We start from the raw sequence: 21,152 nt of genomic DNA, 5'->3' as shown, positions 1-21,152 counted from the left end.
TCTGATGGTCAGTCATTATTATCACTGAGAAACATTGAGCCAAGTGGGGGTGCTTCATGAATGCCATAGCTGTCTGTGCAAATGAAATGTGTCATGAAGTGATAGACCTTGCACATGACAACATTCATGCAAGAAGATCTCTTTCCCTACTGCAGGGAAATGGCGGTGCCTGAAAGCCACATCCCCAAAGAATTGCCTGCCTTCCTACCTGCCCATGCTCAGATTGCAATCGGTGATGAGGTTTTCACATTGTGTTAAACTATGGTTTGTTTAACCATGGTTTACTGGCCATGATTTACCATATAAAACCACAGTTGGGATTCACAGATACTGAGCCATGATTTACCAATATCACCACTGGGTTCATACAACATGCTAAGCCCAAGCTAAATGTACCGCATTATTGTTTGGTATGTTGTGCTAAAATCAGACTCTGCTCTCTGTACCATTGCATCTGATTCAAATGGCAATGACCAGACATAAAACTTTGGTTGCCAGAGCTCCATTACACTGGGATTTCTGATATGGTCATTTGACTAATCAATAAAGTCATTAATTAATTAATTAATTAATTCATTCATTACACTGGGATGCTTCCCTATTGAGATGAGATCATGCTCTCAATAAATCCAACTTCTAAGAAACTGGATGCTTTCTATATCTGTCTATATCTTTGTACCTGCAGATGGAAATTCAGGTCCTATTCTTCTTGTTGGAGTCTTACATTCTTTTCTAGTTACTTTGCTACTTCAGGTAAAAGACTAGATAGTGCCTCATTTCCAGCCACTGTACAGAATGTGATTGCAGTTGAACCTTATTTCAACATGGATGATGGGATGGGATCCTCCTCGGCATCTGAGATAACATGTTAGCTTAAAATCAAAGGACAGGTTGGGTATGGTTCACAGCTCAGAACAACAACGTCAGGGAATAGTTCAGGAGGATCAGTTGGGAGGTTCCAGCATCTACCTGTCTTCAAGCCACTTGGGACAAGTTCTTCCTTTGGCCCTGAATCATGTTCAAGACTGGGGGATTCTCAGACAAGACTCACAAATGAACCCATTTACTAATGAGGGGTGGAGTTGATACGGCATGCAAAATGAGAGCACATGTCCCACTTCTTTGCATAGAACCCTTGTTAGCAGGCAATTCGGTGTATACACAAATACATAGGAAGTAGGTAATTTTCTGTAGACAGCCAAGTATAAGTAATGGCCTATTAAGTCTACCCTGACTCCTGGTGACTACAGGGACACGCCTATGCACGTGTTTTCCAGGAGTAGTTTGTTACTGCCTTCTTTCTGAACTGAGTGACTGGCCCAAGGTCACTCAGCTGGCTTTGTGCCCAAGGCAGGACTAAAACTCACAGTCTCCCAGTTTCAAGCTGATGCCTTAACCATCAGACCAAACACAGGAGTGTTTCTCCTGGGCTTGAGAACTTCTGCACTGCTCCTGAACCACAGCCTTTCCCTGACATGTTGTTCTAGAAGAGTATCTATAAGCTTTACGTCTGTTGCTGAGAACAACAATAAGCCTATACATAACAATAAGGGTAATAAGGGGGTAGCAAAAATCTGAAGTTTTACTAGATTTCATTCGACTGCTTCAGATTCATTGGGGCTATGTCCATGCCCCCCTCTTGTTCTTCCAGGGAATCAACCACAGATTGGAAAGAACGTTGTTGTTTTTTGTAATGGCTCTCTCCAGTCTAGATTTATGGGGGGGGGGGGGGGGTTAGAAGATAGTCCTTCATGTTTCAATTGTGCCATTCTTTTCAGCATTAGCCAGTGGCAGCATTTAATTAGCCTAATCTGGGCTCAGAAGCTAAGCAGGGTCTAGCCTGATTAGTAGTCACTGGGAGAATCAGGAAGTAGAAAAAAATCCCAGAAGGAAATGGCAAACCACTTCTGCATTTTTCTAATAAAACTGTATGACATTACCAGAAACTTAGTTCAACCCAAAAGAGACTTTACTTTTACTATGATGCTATTTCCCCCCCCCTCCCCAGGGCATCAAATAGTATATTAAATACCTGACCTTTCCTACTGCATCTAGACTTAGGACAACATTATCAAGGAAGGTTCTTAAGGTATTCACATTTGTAGCCCTCAATCTACCGCCCAGCCCAAGTGATGGATGACCCCTGCTACATGAGGTATGAAAAGAAGTGCTTTTAGAAGGTAAACTCTGGCATAGCGAGAACATATTCTTCTGGAAGCACATTAAGAAAGAGCCGACATGATTATCTGAGCTGTAGATAAGGAGAGGTAAGAAATTAGGAAATAATGGATGTATTATTTTTTTTAAAAAAATAAGCATTTCCATTAGGTTTTCAAGGACTGTGTTGCAGCAACACTGTTCTATTTGTCTTTTGTTCTGCAGACCTAAAATTAAAATGGTATTATCCAGCTGGAAACTAAGGAAAGATATCCATTAGCTGTCAGATGTCCTTCTTCTCTGATGCTCTAATTTCTTTTCTAGTGGGAATTGGTAAAAAACAATGCATGTTTTCAGTGAAACAGCGGGTGGCAGCACTTAGCTGATGTGAGCTGATATCAAAAAGCTAAACTAGGTTAGACTTGATGGAAATCCCAGGGCTGTAGACTAGACTGGGAAATCACCATGCGGGAAGAAAGCATTGTCAACCCACTTCCATACTGTTGCCAAGAAAGCTAAAAGGACATGTCCATAGACTCACTTGGAGTCAAGCTTGACTCAAAGGAGACTTTATTAAAAAAACAAACCAACCAGATTGCCTAAATTGCCTTCTAAGCAAGTAGAATGAGCATGTGGAGCAAATCCACAAAGCACAACCACATTGAATACCCTGATGCTTCTACCAGCTGCAAGTCTGGGATCAACCAGTAAGGACCAGTTTTCATTACTGATTAATAAGACAAACGGAGGCAAATTATTGGATGTCAATGGCTGATAAAAACACCTTTGCAACTATTCACAGGGCATGTTTAAATAGCTGCCTGTCAATAGCAGCTGATTCCCACAGTTGCCCTCTTTATCCAAAGATCAAGCAGGAGATGAAGAAACCACCTGCTTTCCAGGGCATCAAGAAATCCTAGGCTTAAAACCTAGCCTCAGGAGAAAGGACAAAATGTACATTACCTAGAAAGGACAGACAGCTTGCTTGTGAAAATCTAACAGCAGATGAAAAAATGAACATAGGCTTTATTTTTTCTTCATCGAGCATCCTTATGGATTAAGTGTCTCTCTGGAGCACTCCTAGAAAGCAAGCATTGGGAGGACAACTTATAGATTAAAGAACTTGAACTGTTCTTCTTCCTCACCTGCTCCTTTTTAGTCAAAAGGAATGCATTCAAACCCTAACTCAGAGGTATTTTTTAATAAACAAAAGCCTTTGGTTATCTTATCATGAATAATTTTGCAGGTAACATCACATAACAGCTGGAAGCATGTCTGCCCGATGCTGCAGATAACTAAAACCACCTTGAACCAAGATGGGACAACATTTTTGGGATTCTTCAGAATGTCTCCCCTTTCCTCTCCCCAGTTTTTGGCATTTTTGTATCACTTTGGAACGCTGCTTGAAACAAGATAGGTTTGGGAGGGGAGGGGGCAGACGGAAGGGAACTTGGCTGTGGTCCATTCTCCAAATCCTGTGGCATGTCATTGATTAATTGCAGGCTACCATACGGAAATGTACATAAATACCCTGTTCAGCTTGTCTACCAATTAAGCATGCAGTTCAGCAAATGACTTCTTATCATGTAACCAGTATGCCACATGCTAAAAGGATGCATCTCCACTTAAAATTAATGTGAGGGAAGTGTGTGGATTTTGCTCCATGCATCTGCTTCCTGCAACAAAGAAAACACACAGGTGTGTCAAAAAAACTCTCTCTGGTCAGCAGTGGAGCCAAAGGACTATGACTTCATCTGATGTGTTGTTCCTGAAGTGCAGATCATCGTGGCTGGTCCCTCCATTAGAACCAAACTGTCTCTCCATTGCTGACCAGAGAGAGTTTTTTGACACACCTGTGTGTTTTCTTTGTTGCAGGAAGCAGATACACGGGGCAAAATCCACACACTTCCCTCACATTAATTTCCTCTCTGATTTTAGGAAGGGCATCAAGAAGCACCTCTTTCATTTAGGTTTTGAAGTAGATTTACGGGTAGTGTTTAGTTTGCATTAATTTTTCATGTTTTTTTATTATTTTCACTATGATTTCATTGTGTTTTTTATTATTAATGTGCATTTGTGTTGCGTTTGCTTGGAGGCTGTTGTTAAACATGCTTCACAGTGGAAAGGTGAGATAGATATCTAATAAATATCATTGCTATCGATAATGATATTTATTTACAAATTAAACATTTTGCTGTGAACATGTTCCTCTCCAATGCTTATTTTCATGTTAGAAATTGAACCTCAGCAAAAATTCAGCCTGTCAATCCAGGCTTTTAACTGCAAGTCACATCACTTTCCAGATGTAAGGAGATCCTGGGAGATCTTCTATGACCAGTAATGTTGCAAAAGGTTGTTTCGAGTCAAATGGCGCCTAAATTGAATAAATTAAGGCAAATAAAATATCAGAATGCAACCACTGAAATCTACAGCAAGGAAGTAAAGTCGGTGATGTAGGATAAGTCATTAGATTTCATACACTTTTGTGGATTGCTTTAAAGAAGGAAGCTTAAACTGCTGTTCACTTGCTCTTCCCCTTTGATTTTCTTTCATTTCCCCAGTATATACCTCATTACTTTCAGTCTTGCTTCTTCCTCAGAGAGTGAAACCTTATGAATATAATGGAAGAGTGAACCTTATGCAGAGTGAAACCTATGAAAGAGAAGATGGGTGTTTCCTAAGCAACTGCACAGAAACCTTTTGCCTGTTTAACAAACGGCCCAGCAGGTAACATCATTTCATTTTATTTATCTACTATCTTTCTTTGCAGGTGAGCTCCAAGGGAATAAAAATGGCTTTCTAGTGATTTCATGATATTTGTCCTAACAGCCAGGAACCACGCTGAGACAAGGAATAGGTCTCTAGTGTTTATTACTGCTACATTAGACAGAAAATCCTAACAAACTGAAGAAGCGTGGGAAAAACCCAGACAGATAAACCCCAAAGTCTGATCTGTGTCTCTTTGAATGGCTGCTTAACTCCTCAGTGCTATGCATGCGTTTTCCCCCCTGGATAGGGGCCCCCTCCTGCTCGCCATCAGTACTCATGACAATATTAGTCATCTTCCAGGATAGTGGGCAGGGTGTGATTGTGTGTTAAACATATATGGAATGCAAACAATTTTTTGATGACCAGTAGATGGCAGTAAAGAGTTTTCTGTGTCACTTTGCTCCCATCTAGTGGTCTGGTTGTTTATACAGTATTTTTACAGCTAAAAATACATCTAAAGAACCCTTTTCTTGGTTCAGCCACTTTGGACAACTGTCAGCCCCTCTCCAGCGTACCCTTCTTAGGAAAGATTTGGGAGAAGGAAGATCCTAGATGAAATAGATTTTCTGGGCCACTTGCAGTCCATGGCAGGTTGCCAGGTAGGTTAGGGTGAGAGAGAGCAGCTGGCCTAAAGTCAACAGCAACCTGGTAGAAATCGGTTTCAGTGAAGAATGGAAAAAAAATAGAGTGACGCCCCCGATAATGCGAATGCATAATTGTGATATTAGCAATTTCAGAAGAAATTAAGAAGATCTTAATTAGTTAATTAATTAGGAGAGGGAAAATTCCTTATACAAAAGGGGATGGAGGATGATGCTAAGGAAATGTGATCCTAATTGATAAATAGGAGAAAAAGGAACCAATATTACAAGGAAGAATGACAAAAATACAGAAGCCACTAGCTGGGGACTGAGCGCTTTAATAGGAAAAGCAGACTAAAGACTAAGTCTATATATTTAGTTATTGTAAAATATTTTGTTGGTTTGTAATGGCTGTGCCATTCCAAAGCCTTAACACAATAAAGTCACAAGAAAAGAATTATAATATCATAAGATACAGAATAACATTGCAAGATAGTAACAGGAACAGTAGTTGTGGCGATGCAGCTCTAATTCCTGTATTCATCTCCAAAGGCTTTCCAGAAAAGTTGAGTCTTCTGGAGGAGGGGGAGACATTCCTGCTTTTGGGATAAGCTGGTGGGGAGCAGCCACTTAGAATGCCTGTCTCTATGCCCCTTCTCATTGGATCTTCAACATTTGGGATGGTCTCTAAGCATCAGAGATGGTCTCTATGCCCTGAGCCACGTAGGACTTTATACATAATGACCAGCACCTTGGTTTGCATCTGGAAACAAAAAGGCAATCAATGCAACTCCCATAGCAACAGTGTCATATGGCCACATTATGATTGTCCTGCAAGTACATGGGTAGCTGCATTTTGTACCAGCTGCAATTTCCAGGAAGCCACCAGGCGTCAAGCAAGCTGCTAATACATAACAAATAAGCACTTGATTTGGTCTGTAGCAGTGCTTAATTCTTGAGAGCCAGGGTGGTCTAGCAGCTAAGATATTCAACTAGGAGTAGGGAGACCCAGGTGCTAGTTCATCCTCAGCCACAGAAGTTGCTCACTGATGACTTTAGGTCAGCTGTTCTCTCTCACCCTAACCTACCTGGCAACTTGCCATGGACTGCAAGTGGCCCAGAAAATCCATTTCATCTAGGATCTTCCTTCTCCCAAATCTTTCCTAAGAAGGGTACACTGGAGAGGGGCTGACAGTTGTCCAAAGTGGCTGGACCAAGAGAAGGCTTCTTTAGAAGTCTTTCCTTCCACAGTGGCAGGGAACAGTCCGGTGTCTAGCTATGGCTTGTCAGACACTGACCAGGGAGGGATATTAAATGCTTTCTTAGTTCTGTCTCAGAACATTTCTTGAGCTTTACTGGGCACCAGCTGGAGAGGGAAGAGTTGCCCAGGGTTGTTTTCCTTCCTGATTTCTTCTCCAGGGTCCAACTGATCCTCATTTTCTTTCTTCTTGAGTTTCAGTATTATGTACTTGCAGTTGCTTGTTAGCCCATCTGGCTCTAAAGTGTCGTCTTCCTTTTCTTCTCATTGCTCAGAGAAAACAAACAAAGACACATAATACTTGAATGATTGGGAGGGAGGGGTAAATTTTCAGGGAAAGAGGACAAAGATTTGCAAGGTGCATGCTGATCTTCTGCAACCTGTACTTCTGTTGAGATGGAAGCCATACAAGTAGCACAAATCTTATTTACTTGTGGACCTTTTTCAAAAGGAACATCTGGCAGTTGAAAGTTTTCACGTCATCAGTGTGAAGACTGCAAAGCCAAAGTTACTGTAGCAATGGCTGGTGTATAGCAACACCATAGAAAACCACTTCCTCTCTCTCCTGCTATATTAAACTTGTAGATGCAGAGGAACAGACCATACGCCCACCTGAGTAATGTTAGCACTGTAAACAAGCAGGGATTGTAGATCAGCTTCAGATTCATGTAGTGATAGTAACCTTGCTGGTGCCTGAGAACTTTTCACATTTTAACCACAAAGACAAAAATATTACAAATCCCAAAGTTCTGACTAGTGGACATATACATATTAATGTTGTTACAAAGAAGCAAGAAGAGATAGGACACTCTCCTGTCCTCCTCTCTGATACGTTTCCCATCAACATATCTTCACACATCCACACACAGACCATCTCTAAAATTTGCTCCTTGCGGAGGCTTGCCTGGTGCCTTCACTCTCAGCACAAAGTGAAATGTCTTTAATTGCCTCAGGTATTTACATATTCGGTTTCTCGTATCTTCTTTGCCAGCAGTTCTATCTTATCTTCACATATCAGTGTCTAACTCCAATCTGGAAACAGTTGGGTGAAGAATAATCTAGAAGTAGCACATTCACCCACCCTCTTGGCATCAACCACATAGAAGGGCCTTTCTGTTTCAACACCTCCCACCCACATCCACTAATAAAAGTTGAACGCTTTTTAAAATTTACCTTAGTAACTGATTGAGCCTGATCATTTCTCTGGTGTTATTTGTGCTCCTACTGATGCACTACTTAAGGTCATTGTTATCTTAGATGTTTTATTATTTTACTGGTTTTAGCTAGTTTTATTTTTAAATTCTATTTGGGGGGATCTCCTATATAGGATCTAGGTGCTAATGGGCTCACCTACCATGGTACCTGCCCTACTTGATTTCCACATTTAAACACCCCCCTGCCCCCCGCAGACCTAATGTTTTAAAACATGGAAAGGTGGTACACTGCCTCCAACATCAGTTTTATTTCCAATAATACCTCTGGCCCCAAAGAAACTCCTTAAGTTTTCTTAGAGAATAAAAATAATGGTTGGCTGCTGTTAAAAGAGTCATAGGGGAAGGATCAAGCCACTTCATCAGAGCTTGTCAAGGACATTTGCTGGCCCAGCCAAGGGAAAGAAGATCCTGGCCTTCTCCACTGCCCAATGCCATGGACAGAATCTAAGCAAACTGGCAGTTCAGTTGAACCCCAACAGAGTTCTCAGGACATCCAGCACTGGCCATGGACTCCTAGAGCACATGCTCAGGTTGGGTTGAATGATCTCACTAGTTGGTTTCCATTGACAGACCTTCTATATTTTGGGCTCAGTTGAAACTGAGGGGGGTTACAAACTTTCTGAGTATAAAATATGCAGGAGAGATTTCTGGGAGGTTGAATTTCAGGGACTCATATCAAATTGTGGAGGAAAGGCTTTTCCTATGATACTTCTCAGCTCTAAAATACAGTGCCTTGGGAATTGTGTTTGGCCCTGCTCATCTCCATAGCAGGTCTTTAAAGGACCAGGATTCACTTTTCTGAGGGGTTTTTGTTTGGAGGGGGGGTGAGAATTGATATAAACTGAGCAAATTAATAAATCTACCATTGTACCAGAGGATAATGGACTCTCACAGGAGGGGCAGGGCAGGCTCTCTCTGCCACCCTTCGCTGCCACTCATCTGCTTTCTGAAGTGTCTGGCTTTCTGTTTGGTTCATTCAGCCTGAGACCCCTGGGGGTCAAAGGGCTGACCTGCACAATTTGGCTACCCTAAGCAGAGGATGGACCATTTCTTGAGGGCAGGAATATACCCACCCCAGCCCACCAGGATGGCAACCTCCACCTATCTTCTCCTGCTACACATCCAACTTAGTATTCTCTGACTTTCCAGTTTGCTTACTACTTTTCATTTCATTACGGACAGTACTTCCATCTCAACTGGCTGCTGTGCAGTGTGTCAGGAATGCTTTCCTCTGGTGTTCACTGTCCTACCTGATCACTTTGTCCTGGGTTCCTGGACTGTCCCCTTCTAAGGAGACCTCCACCTATGAACTGTTTTTTCTCCCTTTGGATTTAAAGCACATGAACACAGAGACAGACACACACACAGACACACACAGACACCTGACAAGAGTTCTGCCAATTTCCTTATTTTTATTTATTTATTTATTTATTAAACTTCTCAACCAACCAACTTGTATACAACGACTCTAGCCCAAGTGACTGGAAGAAAGGTAAAATGGTCTTCCTTCCTTCCTTCCTGCCTTCCTCCCTCCCTCCCTCCCTCCCTCCCGCCTACCAGCAGATGCACCAGGTGGGAAGATGACAAGGTAGAGGGGCTCATACAGAAGGTGTCATGATCACCGTTGCGATGCTTGTGGCATCGCAATGGCTCACATAACAATACAAGGAAATGGGTACCGGGCGGATTAAGGGAGAAGGCAACTAGCTAACAAAAGAGAGCAACAGGTGCTGGCAACAAAGTATCGACTCTAGCCGGAGGCGTGGAAGGAAGAGATACAATGTTGCAAAGAAGGTAATTGACAAAACCCGACCACGAGGCACGCCCGAGCTGTCAGAAAGATTACGAACCTGATCGCCCGGCAATGACCCATCACCGGCCGGGAAAAACAGTCAAGGAGACACCCGAGGCACAGGAGGGGCTCCACGGCCCCTCACCTAATGGCAATGGAACCAACGGGGCTCAGGGCACACTCGGAATAAGGAGGGGTGGAGCGCTGACTGGCGCGGGCTCCACTCACTCTCAGCTTTTCCAAGGGCATGCATTCTATTGTCATGCGCTGCCTCCCCCTGAATAACATTCAGACACTGGTTTGCGAATCAGGCTCTGGTTTATTGCAGGGCAGGTACAGCGTTGGTAGAAAAAAGCTGAGAGTGACAGGAGCGCGCCGGTGCGGGGTTTAAATACCCCGCGCCGGTCAGCGCCCCCTCGCTCACGGTCACGTCACCCCCCTTTGACCCATGCGTTGCCCTGCCGGTGGGTGAGGGTTTCCGGGATCGCCCATCATCAGGTTTCCATTCTTCTGCTGATTGCTTTCAGCTGGGCGATCCCCGTTGTATTGCCGCTGATGGTTTGGGTGGCTCCGTGATTCATTTGGCTATTGTTTGTTGGCCGTTAGTCGTTGTAGGTTGATGGCTACTTAACTTGTACCCCTTCACCTATTTCCTTGTCATTGTCATGAGTGCCATTGCGCTGATGACTTTAGCTCAACGGCACTCATGACATACTGCCCCCTTTCCGAATAGTGTTCTCCCCCGGGTTTCTGGGTTTTCCCCGTGGAGCTGTCAAAACGCCACATTTTTTTTTTTTTTTTCAAAGTTCCCGCCGGAGTAGTTGTCGCCCCTCCCTTTGCTCCTCCCTCTACCACGTGCCTTCCCAGGGTGTGTCCATGGTGCGCATGCTCGGGTTCTGACCTGGCGTGCGCATGCTCCAACCACACCCTGTTTGTTTGGCTCAGTTCGGCGAGGCGAGAGGCGTGGCTGGTCGGGTGCTTCTCAGCTCCAGGCAGGGCCCTTCTTTTCTTATTTAGAGTGCGTCGCCTTTGTTGTGTCTCCTGGGCGTTGCCCCCAGGTTGCCCTGTTGACTTGCTTGCCACTCCCCCGCGGCCGGGGGGCGGGGGGAGGGTGCTGGCGATCGTTTGTCACCACCCCGTGGGCCCGGGGCGGGGGGAGTGAGTCCCGGGGGGGGGAAGGTCCACCCAAGTCGCGGGCTTGGGGGGGGCCCTTTCCCTTGGGGCACGGGAGGCGGGGGGAGGCCTGCGGGGGGGGGGTTTGGTTTTGCTGACCTTGGTTGCGGTTTGTCGGGGTATGCCCGGTGAAATGCTCTGGTCAGGTCAGGCGCGTTAACGTTGTGCTCCGCCACCCATTCCGGGTGGGGGAAGTGTTTCCACCTGACCAGATAGTGTAGAGTTCCTCGTTGCTTGCGGGAGTCGAGGATGTCCCTTATCTCGAAGTGGTGTTGCCCGTCGATCATAAGCGGTGCGGGCTGTGGCGTGCTTGGGTGCCATCGGGAGGTGGTTGCCGGTTTTAGGAGGCTGGTGTGGAACACCGGGTGGAGCCTCCGGAGGTTGTGTGGCAGGTCCAGGCGTATTGCTACCGGGTTCACTATTTGCGTGACTCGGAACGGCCCGATGTACTTAGGCCCCAGTTTTTTCGAGGGTTGGGTTGACTTTAGGAACTTGGTGGATAGATAGGCCATATCCCCCGCCTGGAACGTCGGTTGTTGGTGCCGGTGCTTGTCGGCCTGCTCTTTGTAAGCAGCCTGTGCCTCCTTCAGCGCCGCCGTGATTACTGGCCATGCTTCCGCGATCTTCCATCCCCAGTCGCTGGCGTCCACCTGTGGTTCCGGGGGTTGAGGTAGCTCCGGTATGGGGACGAAGTCGCGCCCCGAGACTACTTCGAACGGAGTTTTCCCCGTGCTCGTGTGGACGGCGTTGTTGTATGCGACTTCGGCGAACGGGAGCAGTTCAGCCCAGTCGTCTTGGTGGTAGTTCGTATATGATCGTATAAATTGCTCTAAGGTGGCATTAAGAACCTCAGTGGCTCCGTCCGTCTGCGGATGCCAAGCCGTAGATAGGGCCTGTTGGGTCCCCGTCAGCTTCAGGAAGGCCCGCCAGAATTTGGAGGTGAACTGTGTGCCCCTGTCGGTCACCACACGTGCGGGACATCCGTGTAGCCTGTACACGTGGATGAGGAAGAGTTTGGCTAGTTGTTGTGAGGATGGGACCGACGTGCAGGGGATGAAGTGGGCCTGCTTTGAGAAGTAGTCCTTCACCACCCAAATGGCCGTTTTCTTCTGGCTGGGTGGGAGGTCCACTATAAAATCCATAGAGATTTCCTCCCATGGGCGGGAGGGTTCTGCCACCCGTTGCAATAGCCCCGCGGGTTTGCCTGGTGCCCGTTTGGCCCTAGCGCACGTTGGGCAGGACGCCACGTAGGTTTTTACGTCTCGCCTGAGCGCGGGCCACCAGAATTGGCGCCGTGTTAGGTGTAGGGTCTTGAGGAACCCAAAGTGTCCCGCTTGCTTGGCGTCGTGTGACCTATGCAAGATCGCCTGGCGTTGCGAGTCCGGGACGTAGATTCTGCCTTCCCCCCATGCCAGGTCTTGCGCCATCGTTACCTTGTCGGGGTTCGCCAGGAACCAGGGGTCGGTTTTGAGGGCGGCGGCGAGGTCCGTGCGCATTCCCCCTGGTAGTTGCGGTTGGCTTCTTTCCGTCGCCGGTTGTCCCGCCGTCGGCTGCGCCGTAGCGTCGAGCTGCCTCCGTGCGCCGCTTCGGGTGGTCACGGCCATCCCCAGTTGCGAGGCGGATAGGACCGTCCCAATGGTGTCTGGGGCGGGCTCTTCGTCTTGGGGCAGTCGGGAGAGGGCGTCGGCCAGGAAGTTCTTCTTGCCCGGCATGAACTTCAGCTGGAAATCAAAGCGGCTGAAGAATTGGGCCCATCGGACCTGTTTTGGGCTAAGGCGTCTAGGCGTTCGTAGGGCCTCGAGGTTCCGGTGGTCCGTCCAGACCTCGAATGGTTGGGTGGCTCCCTCGAGTAGGTGTCGCCATGTCTCTAGTGCCGATTTCACCGCGAAGGCTTCTTTCTCCCAGACGTGCCATTGCCTCTCTGTCTCGGAGAACTTCCTTGACAGGTAGGCGCATGGTTTCAGGAGCCCCGTGGAGTCTTTCTGTAGTAGGATGGCTCCCAGGGAGAAGTCTGAGGCGTCGGCTTGGACCACGAACGGCCGTTCTGGGTCCGGGTGCGCGAGGATTGGCTCCGTAGTGAACAGCGCTTTCAGCTTGTCGAATGCGGTCTGGCACGCGGGAGTCCAATTCAGCACTGTGCCTGGGTTCTTGGCGCGTCGGGTGTCCCCCACCCCTTTGGTTTTGAGGAGGTCCGTTAAGGGGAGGGCTATCTCAGCGAACCCCCGGGCGAATGACCTGTAGAAGTTCGCGAATCCCAGGAAGCTCTGTAGTTGCCGTCTGTTGCGGGGCCGCTCCCAGTTTAGCACCGCTTCGACTTTTGCGGGGTCCATTTCGATGCCGTCCCCGGAGATTCGATACCCCAAATAGTCTAGGCGCTCTTTGTGAAACTCGCACTTTGTAGGCTTCGCATAGAGCTGCGCCCTTCTGAGCTTGTCGAGGACTTGCCTGACTAAGGTTACGTGTTCCTCGTGTGTTTTTGTGTAAATAAGGACGTCGTCGATGTAGACCAGGACCCCTTTAAACAGATGTTCATGCAGTACCTCATTGATGAGCTGCATGAACACCCCAGGGGCCCCCGCGAGTCCGAAGGGCAGTACCTTGTACTGGAAAGCGCCTAGGGGGCAGTTAAACGCCGTCTTCCATTCGTCCCCCTCCCTGATTCGGATGCGATAGTACGCCTCGCGAAGGTCCAATTTGGAAAAGACTTTGCCCGTGGACAGGTGGGCGAGCATGTCCTTCACCAGGGGTAAGGGATATTTGTTGGACAGGGAAGCCGCGTTTAGGCCCCGGTAGTCGGTACAGAGCCGTAGGGTTGCCATCTCCTTCGGGGTCATCGAATAGATCTTTGGTCTAGGTAAGGGGACGTCGGGCAGTAGGTCGATCCGGCAATCCGTCTTGCGGTGGGGGGGTAGTTGGTCCGCCTCTGCCTCTCCGAAGACCTCGGAGAAGTCGGCGTATTGTTCTGGTAGGTCTGCTGTGGTAGCGGCGTTGTCTTGTGTGGTCGCCTCCGCTCGTCCTACCGTGGGGTTGCTTTTGCCAGCTGGTACTGGTGCTCGATACTCGCCGTCGCCGAATGTGAAGGTGCGGGTCGCCCAGTTGATCCGCGGGTTGTTTTTCGCGAGCCATGGCATCCCCAGGACTGCAATGGGCCGTCCGATGTGCGTGACTACGAACGATGTGCGCTCGGTGTGAGTGCCCATTTGCAGGGTGACTGGCTCGGTTTGTAGCGTGGCTGGTTTTCCTCCCGCTGTAGAGCCGTCCAGCTGGTGGAATGCCAGCGGCGTGGGGAGGGGGAAGCAGCGGAGGTCGAGTTTGGCGACTAGGTCGGGGTGGATGAGGTTTTTTGAGCACCCCGAGTCCACTAGTGCCGCGGCCGTGGTGGCTCCGTTGCCGGTAGAGAGTTGAATTGCTGCCAATATTACGGAGCTTTTGTCGTTTCGTTGAGGTGGTCCGCGTTGCTGTCCCACCGCCTGCCTCGCCACGCGTCTCAGAGCAGGCGGGGAGCATTTCCCGCCGGCTGGTCGGGGTCGGTATTGTCCTCTTCCCCCCAGTAAGCGTCCCAGCTCTCTTTCGGTGTCGCTGTGGCCACGGTCATTCGGCGGTGAGGCGGCGGCCCCGGGTTGGGTGGTTTGGGGCTAATTTTCGGGGTGGGCTTGGGCGCGCTGGTCGGCGGTCGGTTGGCGAAGCAATCCGCCGTCTTGTGCCCTAATTTGCCACACCTCCCGCAGGGCTCCCGGTTGAACTTCTTTTTTGGGTATATGGGGCCGGCCATCCCCCCGTGTGGTGCGGGTACCTTTTTCCCGGCATCGTTTGTGTCTTCCGTGGTTGTCATGAGGAAGGTGCGGTGCGCGTGTTCGGCTTTCCCCGCGAGGTGGATCCACCCGTGTAACGTTTCTGGGTCGTCGCGGTAGAGGGCCCATTGGAGAACGTCGCAGTTGAGCCCCCTTTTGAAGATTTCCAGCAGAGTGGTCTCGGACCAGTCGCTGACCTTCCCCGCGAGGGCTTTGAACTCCAGGGCGTAGTCAGGGACCGTGCGGGTGCCCTGTTTAAGTCTTTGGAGTGCGCTTTTCGCCCGCACTTTGGCTAGGGGGTCTTCGAAGTAGTCTTTCATCTCTTTGATGAAAGCAGGGAAGGTGGCGAGGGCGGGGGAGCTGGACTCGTACAGTTGGACGTACCAGTCCGCCGCCCTGTCTTGGAGTTTGATCGCCACGGCGGCGATCTTGTCGGCCTCGGAGTCATAGGAGTGTCCGTGCCTCCCCATGAACTCCCTAGCGTTGGTCACAAAAAACGAGAGTTTTGTGGGGGTCCCATCGAAGAAGATGGGGAAGTCCTTTGGGGCCCGGGCGTTTTGTGCGGCCCCGCCTCTCGCTTCTCGGGGTGTGGTGTCGGCCGCCTGTGCCGTCTGCTGGCCCTCCGCTGGCCCGTGTGGGTTCGATGCTTCGCTCGGGGTGTGGGCTTGTGCGGGGACGTCGTTGGGTGGCGCGGGGGGCATAAGCGCCTGGAGCATGGTCCGGAGTTCCGTCAGCTGAGCCCGCATGGCCGCGAGTTCAGCTCGTGCCTCCTCGTCCACAGCCCGCGCCGCCGCTGGGGCCGGTTCCGTTGGCGCGTCCTCGGGGGTGGGTTGCCGGCGGGGTTCATCGTCCCTCTGCCGCGGGTCCGCTTCCTCCGCCGTCTGATGGGTGTCTCCGTCGTCCTCCTCCGTGTTGAGCGCCGTGGGGCTGTCGCTCCACGCCCGTTGCTGGGGTGCGATGTGGGGCGCGGGGTCCTCCGCTGGTTTCGGAAGTCGTGCTGCTCCCTCCCGCAGTCGGGTTGCCTCCGTCGCCATCTCCCCTTGGGGTTGGAGCTGAGGCTCGGGTCGGGTGGGGTGGGCGTCCATGGCTCCGGGAGTCCGCGGTGCCTCTGGCCTTGGTCGGTCCTCCTCTGTCTCTTGCCGCGCGGCTCGCCCTCCTTGCCCGCGCCGTTCCGGCCTCATCTTGCTGGTCTTCTCGCCGTCTACTCCTCCCGCGGCTCGTTGTCGTCCGGTGGGGCTCGGCGAGGCTGAGTTTATGACTCTCAGCTTTATGTCATGCGCTGCCTCCCCCTGAATAACATTCAGACACTGGTTTGCGAATCAGGCTCTGGTTTATTGCAGGGCAGGTACAGCGTTGGTAGAAAAAAGCTGAGAGTGACAGGAGCGCGCCGGTGCGGGGTTTAAATACCCCGCGCCGGTCAGCGCCCCCTCGCTCACGGTCACGTCACCCCCCTTTGACCCATGCGTTGCCCTGCCGGTGGGTGAGGGTTTCCGGGATCGCCCATCATCAGGTTTCCATTCTTCTGCTGATTGCTTTCAGCTGGGCGATCCCCGTTGTATTGCCGCTGATGGTTTGGGTGGCTCCGTGATTCATTTGGCTATTGTTTGTTGGCCGTTAGTCGTTGTAGGTTGATGGCTACTTAACTTGTACCCCTTCACCTATTTCCTTGTCATTGTCATGAGTGCCATTGCGCTGATGACTTTAGCTCAACGGCACTCATGACATCTATACTCAAATAAAACCAGAACCTAAAGCCTACACTAGTGTCTGTGTTTTATTGGGTAGCAGGCAGAGCCTGACAAAAAGCTGAGAGTCACCAAACCAAAATCGCCAAGCTCCACCGGATGAAAATTTTTCCGCGGGAGAGACCAACTGGCGAAAAACAGAACCGGGGACAGCGATGGAGCCAGCACTTCGCACCAGAGGCGTGAAGGACGGCCCGCAAGAGGCAGAGGCAACCCGATGGCGGCTGGAGGCAGCACACCCCAAAGGAGATGCGGACACCCTCCCTGCCCACACCGCATCCCAGTTCCAGACCTGGAGCCCCAACCCAGACAGGAGAACCCCGATGGAAGATGAGGTCGGGGACCAGCAACTCCTCGCTTGGGCCGACGGAGCAGGATCTCGGACGGGAACACCCTACTCCACCTGGAGGCTCTGCTACCCCCAAACGCCCAAGCAGGAAGGTGCAAGACTATGTACCAGTTAGCATCTGGCAGCACCGACATCAGACGACCAGGGCACGCCAGACAGGGTCACGGCCCTGGAAGCCAGGGTACAATACCTTGAGCACCTGCTCCTGTCCCCGCCATCGGCAGATGAGGACACAACCCTGAAAGCCAAGGTATGAGACCTGGAACATATGCTCCAGTCCCTAGCAACAGTCGTCAGCAAGCGCTCCAAGACTGAGGCGGCACAGGGGGTAAGAGGGGATCGGGGCAACACACCCACCCCGCCAACAACCCCGAGCGGAAGGGGCCAAGCACGAGACTCTGTCGCAGGGATTTGCGGCCCCAGGCCAGTGGGAGCCATCCCTCAACACCCACAGGTAGGGGACCCGCAAATTGGGAGGTTCGCCAAAGACTTCACTGTACAATTTGACGGGAACCCCATGAAACTGTCCTTCTTCTTAACTAATGCGAGGGACTACATGGCCCAATACGGCCATTGCTTCAACACAGAAGCCGCCAAAATCTCGGCAGTGGCCACCAAGCTCCAAGACAGGGCTGCGGACTGGTACGTACAGATGTCCAAGTCCGGAGCCCCAGCCTTGGTCGATTTCCATGACTTCCTTGCCGAGCTGAAGCATTACTTTGAGGACCCCCTGGCGAAGGAAAGGGCAAAGTGCACACTCCTAGCGCTGCGACAGGGAAGAAGAACGGTGGCCGACTATGCCCTCGAATTCAAGGTCCTCGCGAGTAAAATCACGGAATGGTCGGAGGCCACCCTGATCGACATGTTCAAGCGTGGCCTCAACCGGGAGGTGCTTCAATGGGCACTCTACAGGGACGACCCAGCCTCCCTTCATGGGTGGATTTGCCTAGCCGGCAAAGCAGAGCATGCTCAGCGCACGTTCCTGCTCGCAACCGCAGATGACAAAATCCTGCCCAGCACAAGAGGACCAGTCCCACAGCCAGGCCCAACCTGGCACGCAGACCAACAACGGAGGCTTGCCCGCGGGCAGTGTACCAGGTGTGGGAAAACGGGCCACTGAGTGGCGGACTGTTTCACAAACAGAACAACTACAACGCAACCCGCCCCCAGATGCAGGCAACCTCAAATACCAGGTGGGCTACGGGCAGACTTCATAACGGCATTGAAATCTGACCCCTGGCTCCTCGCCAACCCCAACAAGGTCACCATGGACCAGGACCTCGCATGGGCGGAGGGAAGGCTATATGTACCCGACTCACAATGGCAGGCAATCCTCAACAGATCGCATGACAGAAAACAGGCTGGTCATTTCGGGTTCTTGAAAACCCTACACCTGACTCAGAGGCAGTTTTGGTGGCCCTCGCTGAGGAAGGACGTCAAGACATACGTGGCGTCCTGCCCAGTGTGCGCTATGGCCAAGCGACCGGCTGGCAAACCCCAGGGGCTGCTGCAACCCGTAGCTGAACCCTCCCACCCTTGGGATGAAATCTCAATGGACTTCATAGTCGACTTACCACCCAGCCAAAAGAAAATGGTCATTTGGGTGGTAAAAGACTACTTTTCAAAACAAGCGCATTTCATCCACTGCGCCTCGATTCCGTCAGCCCAACAGCTGGCGAAACTGTTCCTAGTCCACGTGTACCACCTACACGGATGCCCCTCCCATTTGGTGACTGATAGGGGCACACAATTTACCTCGAGGTTTTGGCGGGCTTTTTTGAAACTGATAGGTACCCAGCAAGCCCTGTCAACCTCCTGGCATCCCCAGACAGATGGATCCACAGAGATCCTTAATGCCACACTGGAGCAATTCCTCTGCTCCTACATAAACTATCACCAAGACGACTGGGTAGACCTCCTCCCGTTTGCAGAGGTCGCGTACAACAACACGATACACCAGAGCACCGGAAAAGCCCCATTTGGGGTGGTGTCGGGTCGGGAGTTCGTCCCCATCCCTGAACTACCTCAGCCTCCATCCCCAACAGTGGCCGCTTGTGATTGGAGTGAGAAAATCGCAGATTTCTGGCCGGTCATCAAGGACGCGCTTAAAGAGGCACAAACAGCGTACAAATCACAAGCGGACAAGCACCGGCTCCAGCAACCAACATTTCAGGTGGGAGACATGGTCTATCTATCCACCAGATTCATAAAATCGCTGCAACCATCAAAGAAGCTGGGCCCCAAGTTTATTGGACCATTACGGGTGACACAAATAGTGAACCCAGTCACGGTGCGCTTGGACCTGCCCCATAATCTTAAGAGACTGCACCCAGTATTTCACTGCAGCTTACTCAAGCCGGCAAGTGATCCCTCCTGGTGGCACCCACACACGCCCCCCCCCACCAGTGTTGATAGACGGAAAGCAACACTTTGAAGTAAAGGAGGTGTTTGACTCCTGTAAGCAGCGGGGCTCCCTCCAATACCTCGTAAAGTGGAAACACTTTCCACACCCTGAGTGGGTCGCTGCCCATGATGTCCAGGCTCCTGACCTGATCCGCACCTTCCACACCGCCTACCCCTCTAAACCCGCGGCTTAACCTTCTTGAAGGGGGACAGTATGTCATGATCACTGTTGCGATGCTTGTGGCATCGCAACGGCTCACATAACAATACAAGGAAATGGGTACCGGGCGGATTAAGGGAGAAGGCAACTAGCTAACAAAAGAGAGCAACAGGTGCTGGCAACAAAGTATCGACTCTAGCCAGAGGTGCGGAAGGAAGAGATACAATGTTGCAAAGAAGGTAATTGACAAAACCTGACCACGAGGTGCACCCGAGCTGTCAGAAAGATTACGAACCTGATCGCCCAGCAATGACCCATCACCGGCCGGGAAAAACAGTCAAGGAAACACCCGAGGCACAGGAGGGGCTCCACGACCCCTCACCTAACGGCAACGGAGCCAATGGGGCTCAGGGCACACTCGGAATAAGGAGGGGTGGAGCGCTGACCGGCGCGGGCTATTTAAATCCCGTTCCGCTGCGCTCCACTCACTCTCAGCTTTTCCAAGGGCATGCATTCTATACTCAAATAAAACCAGAACCTAAAGCCTACACTAGTGTCTGTGTTTTACTGGGTAGCAGGCAGAGCCTGACAGAAGGTCTATCAATGGAAACCAGATGTCCCCAAAGAATTCAGCAGCTTCAGTGCAGAAAAGCTCAAGTGCTGAGCATTTTAACTGGAAAGAGAAATGAAAATGTCAGCTACTCTCAAGGTAATAATATAAGCTGAGACCGTAGGCACAGACTGCAGTACTGCAGCTGCCCCACAAGGTTCCTTTGCAGGTTGTGATGATCATTTTAGCTGATTAATTTATTCACATTTATATCAGTTGAGAAGCATGCTTCGATAAATTATAGTTTACTTCCAGATGCTGTGTTGGAAATGGAAACAGTATGTCTGTTCAGAATCAGTCCAGTAACAGGTCCTGAGGTGCTGAATACGGGAAATAGGAACTGGAAGAAATTTGCTAAGTGGTGCTAGCATAGCACTGTTTATTTTGTTGATTTATGAATGGGAACACTTTCCCTGGAAAGACAAGTTCATCAGTCTCCCTCCAGAACATCCATTCTCCAGACACTGAGCTCCCAGGAAGTTTGGCAATTCAGCCATTTTACTTCAAAGATGGAACTATACAAACACCTTCAAGCAAGACAAATCCAAATGTTAGATATTTTGATTTTTCAAGTTGGATAGTGAAATTTGACATTTTATTTTTCAGTCTGCTTGACTTATTCTTTTTTTCGTTTCCATTTTTTCAGCTTTGGATAATAAACCTTCAGTGTTTTTACTTTTGAATATTTCACTTGAATTTCAGCATCTACATTAATGCAACACGTTTCTCGGCCAACTCAGTCACAAAGTAGTGGGCAAGCAAATACAAACCTTGAATGCTTAAAAACTGATATTCAAACCCATGGGTTAAATTATTATTCTGATTACAGCAGACTCAGTTAATCGGAACTCAAGCAACCAGCAAAAAAAATCTATCTCTCTGCTGCCATCTAGTGGGTATTAGGCACAAGCAACCAGAAACTACATTTATCCGGCATCTACCAATCCTCATGGGTGCCAGTTAACTGAGAGTCTACTGTATATTTACAAAGAGAAAAAGAAGAAAAAGTAGTAGAATCCTTGTACTAAAGCATTTCCTCTTTCAGTGCTGCGTTTTCTTCTGTAACAAGCCATGGACTTCACAGAACAGGAAGCAGTGGTATATTTATTTATTTATTTATTTATAGTCAAATTTATATGGCCACCTATCT

The sequence above is a fragment of the Candoia aspera genome, chromosome 1, assembly GCF_035149785.1.
Source record: "Candoia aspera isolate rCanAsp1 chromosome 1, rCanAsp1.hap2, whole genome shotgun sequence".
Taxonomy (NCBI): domain Eukaryota; kingdom Metazoa; phylum Chordata; class Lepidosauria; order Squamata; family Boidae; genus Candoia; species Candoia aspera.
This window is presented reverse-complemented; position numbering follows the sequence as displayed.